The 19,895-nt window shown below is 39.5% G+C and overlaps 1 long non-coding RNA gene across 1 annotated transcript in view; it reads left to right on the plus strand.

Moving 5' to 3' along the window:
- The window catches only part of LOC134471701 (uncharacterized), a 76,669-nt gene that overhangs the window by 42,957 nt on the left and 13,817 nt on the right, over window positions 1-19,895 (plus strand). Inside the window, exon 2 of the long non-coding RNA XR_010041287.1 lies at window positions 18,433-18,523. This is a non-coding gene — a long non-coding RNA (uncharacterized LOC134471701). The remainder of the gene's footprint in view (window positions 1-18,432; window positions 18,524-19,895) is intronic.

Consider the following 19,895-nt stretch of genomic DNA (forward strand, 5'->3'; position numbering starts at 1 on the left):
TGGATGTGCAGGCCTGTCCTGTAGGAGTGTCCTGTCTTCTCCTCCCCAGAGGGGCCGTTAATGCCTCCACAGCACAGCTCTTCCCTTATGGGGAAGAACATTTTGTACAAAAACCCCACAGCATCACATTCTTCTGTCCTGTGGCATTTCCACCTACTGCCAGGTGCTACCTGGCATGTGGCTTTGATTGACAAAATCACTAATCCATTGTAATCATATTTTCATAATTAGTCCCTGAGAGGCCTGGCTGGCTGCTCTTGCCCAGGTAAACTCCTGCCTGCTGCAGACTGTTTTCACCAACTGTCACCTCCCCAGGAGAGACCTGTCGGTCTAGCACCCACAGCTGTTACTAAGAACTGCTTTTGAATTCTTCCTGATCTTCCTTTTTTTGGTGCTTAGCCCTAGGAATCCTTGCTTGATGAAAAGTTACAATTACTGACTTCAGATGTGAAAGGGTACCAGCAATGGCTTTGGTTTTTCTACCTTCTTGATTACACACTGCTTATTCCTCTTCTGCAGTTCGTTCCCTCTCCACTTCCCTGCCCCCTCATCCCTGTGGCAAGGGCGGGGGAAACTTCAAAGGTGTTTCTGAATAAAAGAACACATGGAAGTACATTAATAATTTACCAGGCCATGGTTTGGCAGGCACCTGAGCCTTCCCCTTTCGTCTTTCTCAAGACTGAGCAGAGTACTCTTAGAAAGTATACCTCGAGGCCCCCACTCACCCTGCTGACCACTAAAGGTTGGTGAATGCTGGCCCTTCTTCTGCACTCCTGCCTGGTACCAATTCAAGATAGGGTGGTCAAGCTGACCGCCACCTGCCGAGGCTTGCATAGGCCAGATATTATGCTAAGGACCTCATCCTTGCAGCAACCTTAGGAGATGTATATTAACTCTTCTGCTCATGTTACAGATAGATGAATATTCAAGATATTGTCTAGAAGGCAGCAGGGAAACTCGTTGAATGGGAAACTCATTACTCTGGAGTTGGGGGTCACAACCACCATGCTGTACAATATGGTCAGGATGAAGCAGGGCTATACGAGATTAATCAGGACCTTGTGGAAGAAAAGGCCTTGGAGGCAAGAGAAGGATCATACGATCATTTTGGCAAATGGAGGTGTGAAAATGGGACAAGGGCAGCTGGGGATTTTACTAAGGGCAGAGACAAGGACACTGGCCATGCCACTGGAAAGGTGGGGCCAGAGGAAGGAAAGAGTCGGGTGGTAGAGCAAGTGTTTCAGTTCCTGAAAAATGCTAAAAGCTCTTTTGGTTCTATGATTCTCACTAGCACTTGAGTTTGCATACCTTTTTATGTTTTTATTTTAAAGAGAAAAAATCCAATAAAAATAATGACACGGGATTTTATAACAAGATAATAAGAAATTAACAATGGTTAATATATCATGTATTGTTGTATCAAAGTAGTTGCTCAGATTATAAGATACAGGCATGGAAAATTAATCAAATGATAAAAGCACAAACTGTTCTTTTCAATGAACTAAAAGATATTAAATAATTAAAATTATTTTAGCTATCTTGTGTGTATATATGTATATATTTTTTCTTTTACGTTTCTTCTTTTCTGCTTTCCCCTACCCCATTCTCTCCTTTTGAACAGTTTCTTTCTTTTTCATGATATTTACTCTTTCAGTTTCTTGTACTAGTGAGACAATACAATGCTTATACATGCAAACCTGATTTATTTCACTTATAAGTGTGGTCTTTAGTTGCATCCATTTACCTTTAAAAGCCTTGAGTTTATCTTTTATAGTTCAGTAGTACTCCGTTGTAAAAATAAATCCACATCTTTTTTATCCTTTTCTTTGTTGACAAGCATTTGGATTGTATCCAAAATTTAGCTCTTATAAATTGTGCTGCTCTAAACATGGGTGCACATATATTGCTGTGGTATGATGTTTTTAATTCTTCTGGGAAAATACCCTGAAGGGGACTAGCAGGGTCAAATGGAACCTCTCACTTTAGTTTTCTGAGAAATCACTGATTTCCATAGTGATTGTACCCGTCTACATTCCTGCCAACAGTGAAGAAGGGTTCATTTTCCCCACGGCCCTGCCAGCATTTGTTATTGGTTGATTCCTTGATGATGGCCATTCTTTCTGGAGTGAGATAAAATCTCAGTGTTGTTTTAATTTGTATATCTCAAATGATCAATTAGGTTGAACATTTTTTTCATATTTGTATTTGCCATTTGTATTTCTTCATCTTGAAGTATATGTTCAGATGCCCATTTTTGGATTGAGGCTTTGAATTTGGGGGCCTGATTTTTTCAATTTTTTATATGTTCTAGATAGAAGTCCTTTGTCTGAGAGACAGTTGACTAATATTTTCCCACTCTGTAGGTTTTCTTTTCACTCTGTTGGTGATTTCTTTTGATGTGCAAAAGCTTTTTAGTAAGATGAGATCTCTGTGGTTGATTCTTTGAAGGGCTTCCCATGCAGTTTGAGTTTTGTTCATGAACTCTCTGCCTTTCCCTATGTCTTTAAGACTTCTTCTTTCTAGTAGATTTAGTGTTTCTGTTTTAATATTTACAGCTTTGATTCATTTTATTTTAGTGCGTGATGATAGACATTGGTCTAGGTTTAGTCTTTCATATGTGAAAAGCCAATTTTCTTTGTACCATTTATTTTTTAAATATTTAATTAATTTATTTTTTGGGACTGGAAACAATCTGAGGACCTCACACTTGGTAGGTGGGTGTTGTGTCACAGAGTTATATCCCTGCCCCTATAGTACTATTTATTAAAGAGGCTACCTTTCTTCCAGTGAACATATTTGGCCCCTTTATCAAAGATAAGGTGGCTGAGTGTCTTTATAGTTGTGTTTGCATCTTCTAATCTGTCCCATTGATCTTCAGGTCTGTTTTTGTCAGTACCATACTGATTTTATCACAATAGCGTAGTATAATTTCAAGTCAGAAACTGTGACACCTCCTGACTTGCTTTTGTTGCCCAGGATTATCTTTACTATTCTAGGTCTCTGCTGTTTCCCAATAAATTTTAGAAATCTTTTCTCTAGTTTTGCAAGGATTGCATTAAATCTGTGTAACAGTTTTGGGAATATGGCCATTTTTACTATGTTGGTTCTTCCTATGTACAAGCAAGGGCTATCTTTCCATTTTGTGATATACTTTTCAGTCTCTTTTTTCAGAGTATTGTAGTTTTTGGTGTAAAGATATTTCTTTGTTAGATTGATTCCTAAGTGTTTCATTTTTTTTGGATGCTATTGTGAAAATTGTGGTTTTCCTAATTTCTCTCTCAGTGAGTTTATTGTTTGTGTACAGGAATGTTACTGATTTTTTAGTGTTGACTTGGTATCCAACTATACTACTGAATTTAATAAATTCTAAAATTTTAGAATTAATAACTGAATTTTTGGGGTCTTCTATGTAGAGTATCATGTCACCTGCAAATAATGATGTTTTAATTTTTTCCTTTCCTATCCTTATTCCTTTTCTCTCTCTCTCTCTCTCTCTCTCTCTCTCTCTCTCTCTCTCTCATCTAATTGCTCTGGCTAATGTTTCTGGAGCAATATTGAATAGCAGTGGTGATAGTGGCCATCCTTATCTCATTCCTGACTTTTGAGTGAAAACTTTCAGTTTTTGTCCATTTGGTATGATGTTGGCTGTTGGTTTGTCATAGATGGCTTTTATCAGATTGGGGTAAAGACTATTCTGATTTTCTGTAGGGTTTTTTTTATCATGAAAAAGTTTTGAACTTTATCAAAACCTTTTTCTGTATCTATTGAGATGATCATACAATTTTTGTGATTTTGTATCTGTTGATACAGTGTATTATGTTTATTGGCTTGTATATATTGAATCATTCCTGCATTCTTGGGATGAATTGCACTTGGTCATGGTGTATATTCTTCTTAATGATTTGCTACATTCTGTTTGCTAGTATCTTGTTGAGGATTTTTACATCTATGTTCATTAGGGAGATTTACCTGTATTTCTCTTTTTTGGTAGGGTCTTTCTCTGGTTTTGATATCAGGATCATTCTTGCTTCCAGGAATCAGTTAGGAAAATTGCTTTCCTTTCAGTGTCATTAAAGAGTTTGAAGAGATTGACATTAAGTCTGTTCTAAATTTCTTGTAGAATTTGACCATATCATCCTGATCTGAGGTTTTCTTTGTTGGTAAGTTTTTAATTATGTTTTCAGTTTCATTAATTGACATGAATAACTCAGTATTTTTATATCTTCTTGATTTAGTTTTAAAAATTTATACATTTCTAGGAATTGGTCAATTTCTTCTGTGTTTTTCTTCCTATGCAAGCAAAGACTTTCAAATTAGGTATTGATGATCTTCTGAATTTCCACAGGATGTATAGTGATTTCACCCTTTTCATTCCACACTGCATGAATTTAAGTTGTTTCTTTCCTTTTCTTGATAAGGTTGGCTAGGGGTTTTTCAATTTCACTTGTTCTTTCAGAGAACCAACTCTTTAATTCATTAATTCTTTGTACTGTTTCTTAGTCTCCATTGTATTCGTTTCTGTTTTGATCTGTATAATTTCCTCCCTTGTGTGAGCTTTGTGTTTGACTTGTTCTTCTTTTCCAAGAAGCTTGAGGTACAGCCTTCTTTGTGCTTATTCTGTTTTCCTGATGTAAGAACTGACTGCTAAAAATTTTCCACTTAGGACTGCTTTCACTGCATCCCACAGGTTCTGATAAGATATATTTGCATTTTTACTTGATTGTAGATATTGTTTATTTTCTTCTTTAATTTCATCTGTGACCCATTGGTTGCTTAGAAGGGTGTTATTTAATTTACATGTGTTTATGGAGTTTTTGTGGTTTCTTTTGCCATTAATTTCCAATTTGATTGCACTATGATCAGATAATAGTCATGGAATAATGTCAGTTCCTTTGCATTTACTTAAGCATATTCTATGGAATAGAGTATGGTCTATTTTAGAGAATCTCCTGTGTGCAGCTGAGAAGAATATGTATGCTGATATTGGGCGGAACACTTTGTAAACATCTGTTAAGTGCATTTGTTCACATATTTGATTTAGTTCTGTTATTTCATTGCTAACTTTTTAAGTTGATCTATCTCTTTGTGTCAGTAGAGTGGTAAGGTCCCAAGGTCCTGCCTTCTTAATTAGATAAGAGCAGATTATTGGTTTCTGTTTAGCACAGTACCTGGTCTTTTGGTGTAGGGCTGTGGTGAGGTTATTACCCCAGAACATCTCAGTATTGTTAGAGAAGGGACAACAACTGATTAAAACAGATATGACTTCTAAGCTAATGTGGTAAAATTGGCAGCCAATAGCATCAAGCACAATTTAGGAACTGTCAAGCTGTGGTGACTATAGGAGCAAAGTTATAAAGATAGCTGGTCATAAATTAGGAGTTTGTGTTCAGAGTGTTTCCTCTTGGAAGAGTGAGTGGTTCTACCCTATGGTGGGGAAATTTAAGGTGGATAGTGTATAAAACAAAGATAACTGGGAAGGAAGTAGAAGCAAGCTGGAGGACAAAGGATGGTTATTCAAGTTTGGGAAACTAGAAAAGGGGGTAGAAAGGGAAGAATGAAGGTATAGTTGAGGGATTACTGAACTTGGTCTCTGAGGTTAGGGGATAGAATTTGTTTTCTGTGCCTGGAGTGCTCCTCAGCTATTTAAAAAGAAAGGAAAAAAAGAAAGAAAGAAAGGTGAATGAACAGAAGAAGAGAAGAAGAAAAGGAAGAGGAGGAGGAGGAGAAAGAAGAAAACAAAAGAAAAAGGAAAGAAAACTGAGGGAGAGGGCAGGTGACAGGAGTCCCACATTCTTCCTGTGCTGGTTGCTGGTCCTGTAGTGTATTGGGAGAGGCCAGGCACCTGGATTTCTCTGGTGGAGAAGGTTATAGAGTCCCAGATTCTTCCTGTGCTGTTTGAGTTTGAACATCTTCATTGATTTGCTGAAAGTGTTACATCTGGTCTGTTGTTAATTTAAAGATGAAATTACATTTGTGATAGCCATGTGAATAGTTCCATTTACATTTTCCAAAGTACTTCAGCTGTAGAAAAAATTTTCTCACCAAAACTTTATCACAGCCTATTTGTTAACCTCGAGGAATAAAGCTTAAATTTTTTAAGCTTTGACGTCAAAACAGCAAATTCACTAGGATGAGTGTGACCCTAATTAGTTTTAAGGGTATCAGAACCCAGGATATCTCAGAGAGGGCATCCTCTTGCCCCTACTCAAGTCGGTCATACGTGGAGGCTTCATGTTTAGTTAGTACTTTCCTGATGTAGATTTTACTCCTAAGATTTGTAGAGAATTTTTTGAGTTGGAAAGATCTCCGTCAACTTCCCAGAATAGGTTTGTCAGTCAACATAGTAGGTGGAACTGGTTGTTAAGGATTGAAAGAGCCTATTTTGAATTGCACTGCATCCTTCTGATAGTATCACTGTCACACAGCTTCAGGAGCACAGCTACTCCTAGACTTGTGTAGCATGGACACGTAGATTCTTGATGGACCAACTCTTCTTCAAAGGGTAGCAATTTGCATTGTACCCCTTTGCATTTAAAGTACATGCAAGAGTTCTGAGAGACTGTAATATTCAGGAACATGAACTGTTCCCAGACCTACTCTGCAGTGTTCTCAATGCTTGCAATGCCTCTGTTCATGGGCTTGTTTTTGCCACTAGATATTTCAAGAGTAGGCAAAGAGGATGGCATTGTAGGAGGACATCCCATTATTCCATAGCAGGAGGGCATGGGCTGAGTGGAAGAGGAGAGGTATGGATCAGGTTTTCTCAAGTGGTTATTGTCTAAGATCACAAAGCTATACCCGTGTGGCCATGTTGGAAAGCTATCCAGGGTTCTGTTTAGAAACAGAAAAAAAAAAAAAAAGGCTCAGAGGGAAATGAAAAGCACATAAAAATTTCATGAACTTAATTTGTTGTGGACTGATACCTAAAGGAATGCTCTTTTTAACTTTCATATGCCTTTTAGAAAGTTTACAAGCAAGCTCATATCAGGAATTAAAGCAACGGTGTGAATGAATTCATCAATCTATAATCCTTCTGTTCGCTGCCTGGAGCATGACACTAAGGTGATGAGCGTGGGGTTGGGGGATGCCAAGAATGTGACATACGGGAGGTTTCTTAATTGTCAGTAGGGAACAGCAGAGGTGAAGGAGGGTGTGCTGGCTAAGCTCAAGAGAATTCAGGTATTCAGAAAGCAAAAATCACACTGCCTACTTTATAATTTGGTAAGGGTCCTCTCTGGTGGGCAGGAAGTGACAATACCCATGCTACCAACCTAGCTGTATCTAATTGAGGTATGTGTTTAACCCAGGTTCATATCAGTTCACTTTTACAAGAACCCTGAGTCGGTGTTCTGGGTAAAGCTATATAGTACTTAAAATCAACCTTTTTTATAGATTCCAAAAAGGCTCACACAAAAGTGACTCATTTACTTGTGAGTAGCACTGAAAAACAAAGCTTACCTATAGTTCATAGTTTCAAGGTAAAATTTTCAGGTAAACCCAGGTTGGGACAATAAGCTCCTAGAGATTTGTACAAATCCATCGGATCACAGGGTTTAAGGAGCCATTTCTTACTTTGCGTCTTGTGAAAACCATCTATTACTAGTGTCTGACCAGTGGGAAACAGAAGATTCTGGTCTGTGGGAGAGAAGAAGGTGTTGAAGAAGGCTTGATTCTTTTATTCTGGAAGACATAGCTTAAGGGAGTTCAGGAAAATCTGTGGTATTTTCTTGGGACAAATAGAAACCCATATTTTGGTTGACATGTGGTATTGACCATATCTTTTTCTCTAGAGTAAAGAAAATCATGAGGCTAATCTAAAAGAAAATAGAAGAAACTTGGGGGGTCTGCTCATCCATGACCTAGGTTGATGGGGTCCTGTCTTGAAGTGGAAGGATGATTATTATTACTGGTTGGGTCTTGGATGTACGCCAGAGCTCATGTGTTGAAGGTTTTGTCCCTTCGGGAGGTGGTTGAATTATGAGGGCCTTGAACTCATGAACAGATTAATCCACTTACGGATTTATAACTTTTTTTTGGTGGTACTGGAGATTGAACTCAGGACCTAATGCATGCTGCACAAGCACTTTACCACTGAACTACATCTCCAGCTATAGATTTATAATTTAATGGACTATTGGGAGGCAATGGAAACTTGGGGAAGCAGGCCTTCCTAAAGGAAGTAGGCCATTGGAAGCATGACTGTGAAGGGGAGAATTTGATCCAAGCCTCTTCCTCTCCTGTCTCTGCTTCCTGGCTTCCATGGTGTGAGCAGCTTTGTTTCACCACACACTCTGCACCATGATGTTTGGCCTCACCTCAAGCTCAAAGCAGCATAGCCAAGTGACCATGGAGTGAACCCAGAAGCCAAATCCTTTCTTCCTTTTGTGCTGATTTTTTTCAGCTACTTTGTCACAGCAGTGGAAATCTGTTTTAGTAAATCATTATGACAAGGGACAAGAACATGGTTAGCAGCCTCTGAAAAATCCCAACTGAATACAGAAAAATCACTTTTACTCATTTCTTTGGCCTAGTTACATAGCTTCAATAAGTCATACTTCATTCCTAAAGAACAGAAACATCTAAAATTTCTTGAAGTGTCTCTTCATTGATTATTAAATGGACTTTTTTATTACCCTGAGGTTGGGGAAATGAAAACCTGAGACTTGTGGGTAGTATTCCAAGGGGGGGAGCTTGCCTAAACAGAGTCCAGCAGGTAGGAACGTATAACTGAGAGAAGGACAGAAATTGCATTCTAATAATGTGGTGTTTGTAGTACTGGATCCAGTTGTGCCTGAAGCTACCCATGAGCGTCTTAGTTTTGTGAGCTGACAGAGCCAGCCTTTTCTCTTGAGACTTGTCTACTTTGGGTTTCTGTCACGTGTTAACTATAAGTTTTCTGACTGATAGAGTCATGACAAATAATGCTTTGATTCTGTATTTGCAAATCTTTACTGTTCCTTGAACAGTACCTGCTATGGTTTCCTGTTTTAGTGTTTGTACTGTTTCTTCTGCTCAGACTCTTTCCTCTTTTTTTTCTCCTTCTACCTAGTAGACAAAATTCATTTCTAGTCTAGTTCATTTTTTGTTACTGCCTCCTCTGAAAAGTATTCTCTGATCTGTGTCCCTCTCCATAGCCAGCACAAGTCAGTGTAGTATGTACTTCTGTTATAACATTTGTAATATTCTGTGTTGCAGTCCACAGTGCTTACACAGCACTTATTGTGTACTGGGTGCTTTACCTTCCTAAGGCATCTATGCTTTTATTCCTCAAGTTACCCCACAGAGTAGGCACTATTTTCATTTTGTGTGGAAGGAATAGATGATTTAGAATAACTGAGTGATTTCTCTTACATAATATAACTGGGAGCTGGGATCTGGAGCCCAGGTGATCTGGCTCAAGAGCTCACATTATTCATCTTTGTAATTATTAAGAGAGCTGGCTTCTGTCCTCTGCTAGATGATATCCTGACTTCTGGACTGCCCAGAGTCAGGTATGAGCATCATACCTGGCAAGTGCGCAGGATTTTACAGCCTGCAGTTCAGGTCTAGCTCCATCCCCAGCCTTACCTTATTCTGTTTGTTCTGATTTTGTTTCTTGCCTTATTCCTTTACCAATTTATTCTGTTTCATTTTATTTCACTTATTGCGCTGGCATTTTTATAGCCCACTTCCAATCTTTTAATGTAGGAAAACAAATAAATCCATGAAAATAAAATTAAGTGCTAGATTGATTGTAAGTTCGTTAAGGCTAAAAGGATCAATTTTTATCTTATTTTCTGCAAGTCCTAGCTGTAGAGCTCCAAAAAATATATCTCAGTATTACTTGAAGTGAAATCCTCAGATTTGGAGGGTTTAAAATGTGGCCTAGAAAACCAGTCTGTGGTGTGATTTACCCTGAATTTCCACAGAGCTGACAGCGAGTGCTGAGGATGGTGCCTGCGATGTCCTGTACCACAGAGAATAAAATAAGACATTTTACTGCAGCAGAAAAAAAATTCACTTTGCTTTCTTCCTTTCTTTCTGGAAGGCCAAATATTTTACCATCAGTGGTATTCTGAATCCCTTGTAGGGACTTGAAACAGTGTGTGAAGAACTATTTTTGAGTCTTTTAGTTGCCTAGCAAAAACTAAGGTGCTGAGTGGCAAGAAGGTCTGGTGGCATCTTTTATTCCATCCCTTCAGGTTTGTCACTTGTTGATGTGAAGAAAGAGAATGTGCATTTCTTGCTGTATCCTTCTTGGAAAATAATTTGGAACTGGCTTTCTTCTCTTGTCAAATATTTCCTGGGAAGGGAAGCATAACTTGGGTCAAAATGCCTGCATTAGAGCTCATTTATAGCTAGAATTAGGGGATCCACCATGCTTGTTGTTTGCTAGGGGAAAGTAGCAGCTTTGTAGAGAGGTTGGGACATAGGAAAGGAAGCCAAGCACAGGACAAATAGATGACGTCACCCTACACTGTCTCTTTTTCTAAAAGCCTGCTCCATCTTTCTCTTTTCTCTCTGTGATGTTCTCGCACTTTCCAAAGGCCCTCAGGCTTTCCTTTCAATAGGGAAACATTTCCTGAATGGCTGCCGTATGCAAGGCAATGCACAAGATCCTGGGGCACTCAGGAGACATAGGAAAGTCATTCTGATTGAGTAAACTTGTCATCTGGGGCTTGATAATTGCTAGTATTTGTCTCACACTTGGCTTACAGGGATCAGTAAACACCAAATTACAGGGTAAATTGGCAGGGTGAATACTGACTTAGGTATGTGTACCTGGGTGAAGAGAAGAGGAATGTGGAGACACACTTAAAAGTTGTTTTCTACTCTTGTTTTAAAAGACTTGACTTTGAAATACATCAGTACTCTCTCTGAATTTAGTCTTATCTAGTATAAAAATGTTGCAGAATCCATGTAGCTAACTAAAATGTGGGTGTAATTTCTTCTAGACACAAGCAATATGGACTAAGATGCCTCTTGTGGTTATGCAGTTTTATAGTTCTGTATACAATTCATCAAACTCTCTTCTCTTTTTCCTTGTTGTCTTTCTCTGTCTTCAAGTCTTCTTTTCATCACATGTTCCTAGAGATGTTCAAGTCCTCTTTTGAGCTTCCTCTGTGGAGGAGTAGAGATAATCCCAATGTCAAGGATAAGAACCATCATAATGCTTTTTATCCCTTCAGCCTACGCATTTAACAGTCAGACCAGCAAAGGATGGTTCCTGTGGTATAAATAGAGATGCCAGAACATACACAGAAGAATACTTTTACCTTTGACCAACACTAAAAGAATATTTGTATGTAGTGACTTGCAAGTAGATTACCAAGTAGTGCATATCCTTCTCAGAGGATATTATTTAGACTATTAAAATAATATTTATGTATGTCTCAATTGCATAATAATTTAGGGGTTAAGGCATGCTGTTAGTTTGCTGATCAGTTGTAATTTTGGCAGGAAAGAGATGGGATGTGCTGCCAGAGCAATGCTGGTGAATTTAATAGAGGGAAGGGTGAAGAAAATCCACGAGAGATGGGTGAGAATGTCAGGGTTAGTAAGAGGTCAGAGATGCTACCAGACACAGTCCTGGAAGGTCAAGGGGAGAAAGGAATTACCAGAACCTGGAAGAGTAGAAACTATGGCCTTTGATAAGTCCTGCAGAAAGGAGTCCAGAAAATACTCTGAACTCACTCTCTGATTTCCTGCTAATGCCTTTTGTTGATTCAATTTGCTAGAGTGTAGAGGACAAAAGATTCTGTTAGTTCATTTGATAAAGCCATTCTCTCACGGCACAGAGCAAGATGGGGAAAAATGCAAGCAGGTCTGCAAGGATGAACGGAAAAATACACAATTGTTGTTCATGAGGATGCGAAGTAATGTAGCTAAGAGGTAACTTCACTCTGTGTGAGAAGATGTGAATTTGAGTATTGACTCAGCTTGGTCTGTTGACTTTGGGAAACCACTGTATTCTTCTGATCCTCAGCTTTTGTAACATGGGAAGACATGGTCCTGGTTTGTTAGTCAAATGAGTTAGGAGGGAATACTATGAGAATAATGGCCCTTGCAGGAAGGAAGCATTATGAAAATCCTCCATTGGTATTTAACCTAACTTACTTTGTGTTTATGGATATAACTTAAGTCATGTTGAAGTCTCATATTCTTCTTGCATCTTTGGAACCAAGCAGAAATAACAAGCTGACCTCACATGAGTGCTTCCAACTCTACTCTAGTGTGTGTTCTATGGTCTCAGCTTGCTTGTTCTATTTGAATTGGGAAGATGCTCAACTGAGCCATGAATTGAGGAGAATTTAAGGAAGAATTCCATCCCATGTCTTCCTATCTTTTCTTAGTACATGTTGTAGACTGTTTTTGAATTAGGAGTGATGCATACTGTATCTCATGGGTCCAAGAAGGCTGAGAAGCAAGTGAGCTATGGGTTCGTTCTGTCTGTATTTGTTAATGTTGTTAGTTAATGTTTCGGTCTCATCTCTAGGAATTACAAACTTATCCTCAGATCTTTTCTACCTTAGTGCATGAGATACCTTCTAGGATATCTACTTGGCTTGTGAACTTTCTCTGAAGACTACTCACAAGGTCCTGGCAGCCATGTAATGATGTGGTCTTCATGTGGGTGGCTAATACTCTGCTAACTGATTGAGCTAGAAGTCTGGGAATTTGGGTGTCACTGTCTTCTGTCATGTTCCTATACATGAGTACAGAAGCCATTGAGAAACAATGGTGCAGATACAAAGAAAATGAGGTAGAAGGTGCAGTCAATGGGAAATAGTGAGCAGCCACAGTGTATAGCTTATCTACAAGCACCGGGAGATCAGTGCCTTGGCTCTTTAGAGCTTTCTGCATGTCAGTTCCCATGCTTAGTGTGGTCTGGCCACGGGGAGATCACCTCTTTTCCAATGCTGCTTTAGAGGATTTTTCTCTACTAGTCATCAAAGAACCTCAAAAAACACAGGTTATAGGTAACAGATATTCTTAAGACTGTGGGAATGGGAGATGTTTTCTTCACAAGAGCTTAGTTGTTGCTACTCTTGGCCCCTTCAGAGAAAATTCTTTGCTCCCCCAAAATGGAAGATCAAGGCCAGCAGTTCCCAGTGGTTCTTTTCAAGGTCAGAAAGCAGGCAATACTTCCTTCTGGAAACACAGAAAACCTCCAGCCCAGTGACTCTTTCAATTTCACAATTACATGAAATTACCAATAAAAGGCTTTTGTGCCATAAAACAGTGTGAACTTATCTACCTCCTGAGCATATTTACAATCAAGAGCTGTAGAGTATCAATTAAATTCCCTGCACATTACTTCAGCCTCTTTTTAAAACATCCATACTTTATGACCTTGTACACTCAGGGCAACAACAGAAATAATCCTTTAATTAAACAAACCAACCCCATACTTTTCTCAAGCATTTTGAACATCTACACATATCAATTGGAGAAAAGCCTAACAAGATTTGTGCTTTTTCCAAAAGTCTTCTTCAGCTTCTCACTATTTTTCCTCGTGGGACTGGTAATAACAATCCCTTATATGTTTATATACCTTCTGGTTATAAAGCTTTATTTTTCAATGAGCCATTACAATTTTGCTGTGAGGTAGGTGCTGGTGAGAGCATTCACTTATTTTACTCTATTCATCCGAGCAAAAGTACCTTCCATTGATAAAAGGAGTACAACCTGTGAGGGGCCCAATGTTAGATCTTTTCCAGATGTTTTATCATTCGAACATCCTCAAGGCTGGGGAAGTATGCAGTACTTCTCACATTTACCGATAAGGTATTAAACAACTTGTCAAAGGTCATATAGCTGGTTAGTAAGATCAGAGTTAGTCAGGACTGGAACATCAGCTCTCTCAGGCTACCATTTCTTGTCTTCTTGACTAACCCAGTTTTTCATGAAAAATGATTTTCTTGATAGTGACATTTGTGGGCTCCATTTTGGCCATCCACTCATCCATGATTTATTAACCAAGTTTCAGCTAACATTTCTCATGTTTGCATTATGTGAGATAGTTTTTCTATTTAAAGATGTTATTACCCCAAATCTCTATGTAAGGTATTATCACTCTTATTTGATAGAAGAAGGAACTGCTAAGTCATAAAGGAGTGTTGAGTTTGAATCTAGGGCTTCTGACTTCAGAGCTGTGCTCTTTCCATCACATGGGACGATAAGAAAATTGGAACCAGAAGTGGTGCAGTGACTAGATCTTAGGGAACTTAGACTAGTGTCTCCCTGGCCCTCCTTCTACTTTCTCACTCTTTTGTGTTAAATGAGTCACAGCTTGGGAGAAGCTAGAATAGGTATTAGATATTCTTGAAGCTGTACTTCTGGAGCAACAGAAGAGACTGACATGAATAGAGCGTGGGGTCCGCCATATTCAGAGGGGGATGTTTCCAAAATATTCTATGATTGGAAAGGTGGCATGGAGGAGGGATGAAGAGAGATGGTCAAAGAGGTGAAAGAAATGTGAAAAAGTATGAAGACAAGAATAAGAGTGAGGTGTTTTCAAATACGAAGGCTGGTAGTCAACAGCGAGTCAAGATGAATCAGGGAATAAGATCCGGGGTGTTAGAGCGGTCAAGCAAGCGATTTCTTTCACGGTTTCATTGGGGCCTAGAAATAAAAACCTCATGATTATCCAAACACAACACTAACATGAAGGGGTGAGATAATTTATCCTTAAATAACAGGCTGACCTATTCAGAATTGTAATTTTAATGTAAGACTAACCTTTGAAAATAGATCAAGTGATATAAATTATTAAGGAGCAGACATTCATCAGCTAGATGGTGTCTATTAGTAATTTTATGCATGAAGAGTTATCTCCTGAAGTACAGTTGTAGCTGCCTCTGCACAGGGAGAAATGAACAACCCAGTTACCCTTTCATGACATGTTCTGCTGATTTTAATCAGTATTTCTCCTGTCAAATGAAATGCAAAGACTGAAATATGATCTCTCCTGTGGATGTACAATCGCTGGTTTCCTCCCACATCCTTCTAGACAGCTGTGTTGGAGCTTTCTTGGTGCTGAGAAAAAATGGAGACACCCATCTCAAGCAGCATCTTTTATCCGTTAGTTGGTGAAAATACCTAAATCAGTTGGTCAAAGCACAACATATTTACAGAGGCTTTTCTAGAACTAGACTAAGTGTTACATGGAGGAGCAGGAGGCAGAGGAGGTGAGGTCTTGTCCTCAGGGAATTTCATGTGAAGACCAGATAGAATGTCAAGTGACCTGATGTGAGTGCAACCTTCCAGCTGGAGCAAAGTGAGTTTGGACTAATTACCAAAGTTCTTTGTACCTCGGTTGTTTTGTGTGTAAAATGGAGATGACATTGCATCTCAGCTCAAGGAACTGTGAGGAATCACTAGGTTCTGACTGAAAGAACAACTCCCAGCACTGCCTCACATTGGGTTACCTGTAGAAATATAAAAATACTTGTCACTCTCTGCTCTCTGTCTTCAGTTAGGATGGGTTCCTTTTCTCTACATATCACCATGGCACTGGTCTCCGGGGGGCTCACCTACATAGAGCCTGGGAAACCAATGGATGCTGATTTCACTCCCTCGGGCTCTAAGGGGCTCCAAGCCCAGAGTTTTCTCAGGAAACTTGATGATCCCTTCAGGTGACTTTCCCAGGTCCAGATCTTTCAAAGTGTCAGGCTCTTGTGACATTCTGTATCCTGATTCCTACACCCATTTATCTTTTCTCAGTCCAGCTGTCTTTAGAGGATCCCTAGTTACAGCTATTTCTCTCCAAACTCTGCTTTCTTTTGAGCAGGGGGTCATATATTTTTTCCTTAGTGTTTTAGGGGCTAGACATTTGGCCCCTAGGATTCAAGGTGTGCCATAGAAACTCAGAGCATGTCTCTGCTCTCTTGCCCTGCTGCCATCTTGATGTGCAGAACACCTGGGAGTGGAGAATGGTGACAACAGTATTCTCAGAGGGTGTGAAGGATTGTGGGAGGGGTACTCTCTGTTTATATCTCAAAATCCTGTCTTACAAAACTATTGGTCTCCTTTTGTCTTCCTCCCCACCATGATGATGATGAAGCCAGTTTTAACTGAAAATTAAGCATATAAGGAAGAGTTCAGAGTGTCTGCTATGTTTTAGGAGACAGATGTTGTTACTCAGCATCCAAAGTGGTTGGTAACTCATGTATATTGGATCAGGGAAAGCTGTCAAATCAGAGTCAAATCCAGGGGCACCCATAGAAGAAAGAGAAGGAAGGAGCAGCATTTTGGTGATTGGCAGCCTCATGACACAGTGACACCCACAGAGACTGAACTGCCAGAGCGGAGACTCCATCAGAAGAGTCCATGTTGAGCAGAATGACTGGGTTTCTGTACTCATGTTAAGTTCAGAGGTTGGGAGAAAGCATAGCCTGGGTTCAGAGGTCAAGTGGACTTGAAGGTGCTGCCCTTGTAAACTGCCAGCCAGTTGCTCTCCTCCTAGCAGAGTGTCAAGTTTTTTGGAGAAGAGGTGTCCATGTGTGGCACAGTTGTAGTTGTTGTCTCTACCCATGGCCATGTGAGCATCATGAATGGGAGGAGTTCAGAACAGGGCTGGAACCCAGTACTCTGAACTAAGTCTCATATTCTTTCCATGCCACCTTGAAATTCACCAATAAACCAACTGCTAGATGGTATGTAAGTGTAACAAAAAATATAGTGAATATTTCAATTAAACTTTTATTATAGTAAAAGATACATTGCCATTAATTCTCCTTAAAATCCCTCCTCCTCATTTGTACACACCTAATCTAATCATTCTTTCTGAAGCTGTTATGGAAGTTGTCTTTCATGAGTGTCATTAGTTGTGCTTTTGTAGGATCCTTGATTTCCTTCATCGATTCAAAATATTTGCCTTTTGGAGTCATTTTGACTTTGAGGAGGAGCCAGCCAGAAGTCTCATGGTATGAGATCTAGTGAATGAGGTAGGTGAAGATAAATCATAATGCTTTTATTTGACGGAAATTGATGTTTTTTGAATTGATTCAGGACATCATGACTGTCATTTACCCATGACAGCATGACTGAAAGTACTCATGAAAGACGACTTTCCAGAACTGTTTCAGAAAGAGACAAGAATAATGGGATGAGTATGTTGAAAATAAAGAGAAGTCTTTTTGAAGTGCATTCATGACAGTGTGTCTTTTGCTGTAATATATTTTTTTAATGTAAACACATTTAGTTGAGTTTTGTAGTATAGACACAGGTCACTGCTCCATCAGATATTTGAGAGATACAACCTGATACAGTCTTCTTTGGAAGTTAAGCCACCCTGAAGGCAAAAATAGCAAGATAGAAAGGAGTCACTGTTACCTCAGTTCAAATTATTTAGTTTGCCTGGCTTGTCTGGTAGGGCTTCAAACCATGCCCTGCTGCCTGTCCTGGGAGTGTCCCGCTGATAGGTCAAAGCAAAGCTTTCTGGCCAAGCAGATGCCATTCAGTCCTGAGGTTTCCTGAGGTTCCTGTAAGGCTCCAGCGTGTGCTTTCTCCTAATCATTTGGCCAGTGTCTGTGTGATAGTGTGGGTGTTCTGAGAGATGACACTCAAGACTGATTGCATAATGAAGTGTGGGTTTTTTTCCTGCAAGGCTGGCTCTATAGCAGTTAATGAAGAGAGAAAGTGGCAAGGCTGGGCAGCATGACTGGAGTTCAGTCTGACTTGCCCATCTGTCAGGACCAGACATCCATGTTGCAGAAACAGAGGCCAGGCCGAGTCTTGGTGCTGTCCACATATGCCAGAGAGAATTCCAACATCCTCCCCCCTCTCATCTTGATTTGGCTTCAGATACAGGCAAACAATTCCTGCTCTTGGCCAAATCTTTATAGAGCCAAGATTTACTAGGAAACTTGTTGATAAGGCTTTTTTGGTGAAGGGAATTGTTCTTGATGTATATAGAAGTTTAAACTTTATTGATAATATGGATAAAAATAATGATGGTTAATCATTTTTGGTTTTCTTTTAGTGTTGGGCAAGGAACTGCACCAAGTATATTTTATACCATTTAACCCTTGCAAAAGTCTCCCAAATTAATCAATATTTCTTCATTTTACTGATAAAAAATGAGGTTTGGGGAGCTGAATAAGTTGTTCACATTTGCCTCTATAGTAAATAAGAAATAAGTTGTATGAAATTTCTTTCTGGTTCAGAAGCATATTTTTAATTTTTATGCTATATACTTTCTTTACTATTTAATTGAATTGAGCCAAAGGCATGCAATATTGTCAGGTCATTTTATCACAGACAACTCGAGACTCAAAGTTAGTGGCAGTTTGAACTAGAACTCCCAGTTCCATTTTTCTCTCCATTGAGCTGATAAAGCCAGGTAGTACTTTTTGGCTGAAGTATGCCTTCCATGCTTCTTGGGAATCCCAGGAGATCTTTTAGTTCTCCTAGTCTGACATCGTCTCCTTGCTTTTGCTCCATTTCAAGATTGCTGCTGCTTGTTCCTTTATTGAGGAGTTCCAGAGCCACTGGCAGATTGCTAGGAAACTGAACAAAGAGAGAAGATTGCCCAGATGAGGTATGCATGTCAAACTGTCCTCGCCAGTATTTATTTTATTTTTTTAATTTACAAAGCATTCAGAATGTAGCAGCTGTGCCTCACCATGCCACCAGCCCAAGAATTTGTATGGCAGGCAAAAGAATGCTAAGATTATGAAGCAGATTTCTGTGATGACCATAATGTGTTGATCAAAACTTCCTGTGAGCACTGCAGAAATACGTGGTCAGGCTCTCCTTAGACCCTTGCTTCTGTCCACTTTTACAGCCATCTTGTCTTTGCTTCTCTGCATTGTTATTTTTTATCTGTGATTTTGGGAAAACTGAAGTATCAGTAGTTGAAGGATGAGTTGGGGAAAAGACATTTTTATTGCTTAAATGATTCTTTTCAGGGAGAGAATTGAAGCCCAAAAGGATCATTGTAAACTTATGGGAACAGGAGGAAATTTGCACTCTTTACAGTATTTTAAGGTTTCAGAACTGTTTTGAGCAAAAAGACGTATTTTGGGTTTGTGGAGAGTGCTGTTTCAGAAGAGTCGAGCTACCTGGGGGAATGTTTGGGAGTGTTGGTCCTAGAGCCTCATTACCTGGATTCAGGTGCTGGCCCTATTGGCCAGACAGGTAACTTTATCTTTCTGTCCCTCAGTTCTTTAACTAAAAAGATGGAGTGTGTGTGTGGATAAAATACTTGTGCATTTGTGACATCTTATGGTGTTTTTGTGAGGACTAATTGAGGCACTTTTAATTGCTTATATTGATTCAGATGACCAGACAACAAACCCAAACCCAAACCAACATCAGAAAGGGGGATTTATTGCTCAGAAAAATCCCAAAGCCCAGACATATGGTTGGATTCAGGACTTAAATAATGTTACTAGAATGTTCTGTTTCTAAAAAGGCATCTGCAGTAGCTTTAACACCTCTTTCTGTTCAGGAGAAAAGTCATATCATGGGATTCGACTGGCCATTGAATCTGCCTTTGAATCAGTACAGAGGCCAGTATTGGGCCCTGTGATGCTCCAGCTGGCTTGGAACAGGCCCATGATTCACTCTAGGGGCTGGGATATATTCAGCTTTTGGAGAAGTATGTGGCCTGAAAATGTGTGCATATGATCACCTAAAGGAGAACTGGGGTTAGCGACCAGAGGAGGTAATCATAACAGATGTTCACCCTAAGTGCTCAGACCACTGCTGTAGCATAGCTATAAATGTCCAGTGAATCATAGCTGATGCTGTTGTCATTTTCATCATCATCATCATCATCATCATCATCATCAGCAGCAGCAGCAGCAGCAGCAGCAGCAGCAGCAGCAGCATCAGTGGCCCATGAGCAGGGAACCTCAAAGCAAATATCTCTGTGATACATAATAGTGATTGAATTCTATACCAGGAAC

This window comes from Cavia porcellus, unplaced genomic scaffold, assembly GCF_034190915.1.
Source record: "Cavia porcellus strain 051 isolate PalLab524CR breed Dunkin Hartley unplaced genomic scaffold, mCavPor4.1 scaffold_19, whole genome shotgun sequence".
Lineage (NCBI taxonomy): Eukaryota > Metazoa > Chordata > Mammalia > Rodentia > Caviidae > Cavia > Cavia porcellus.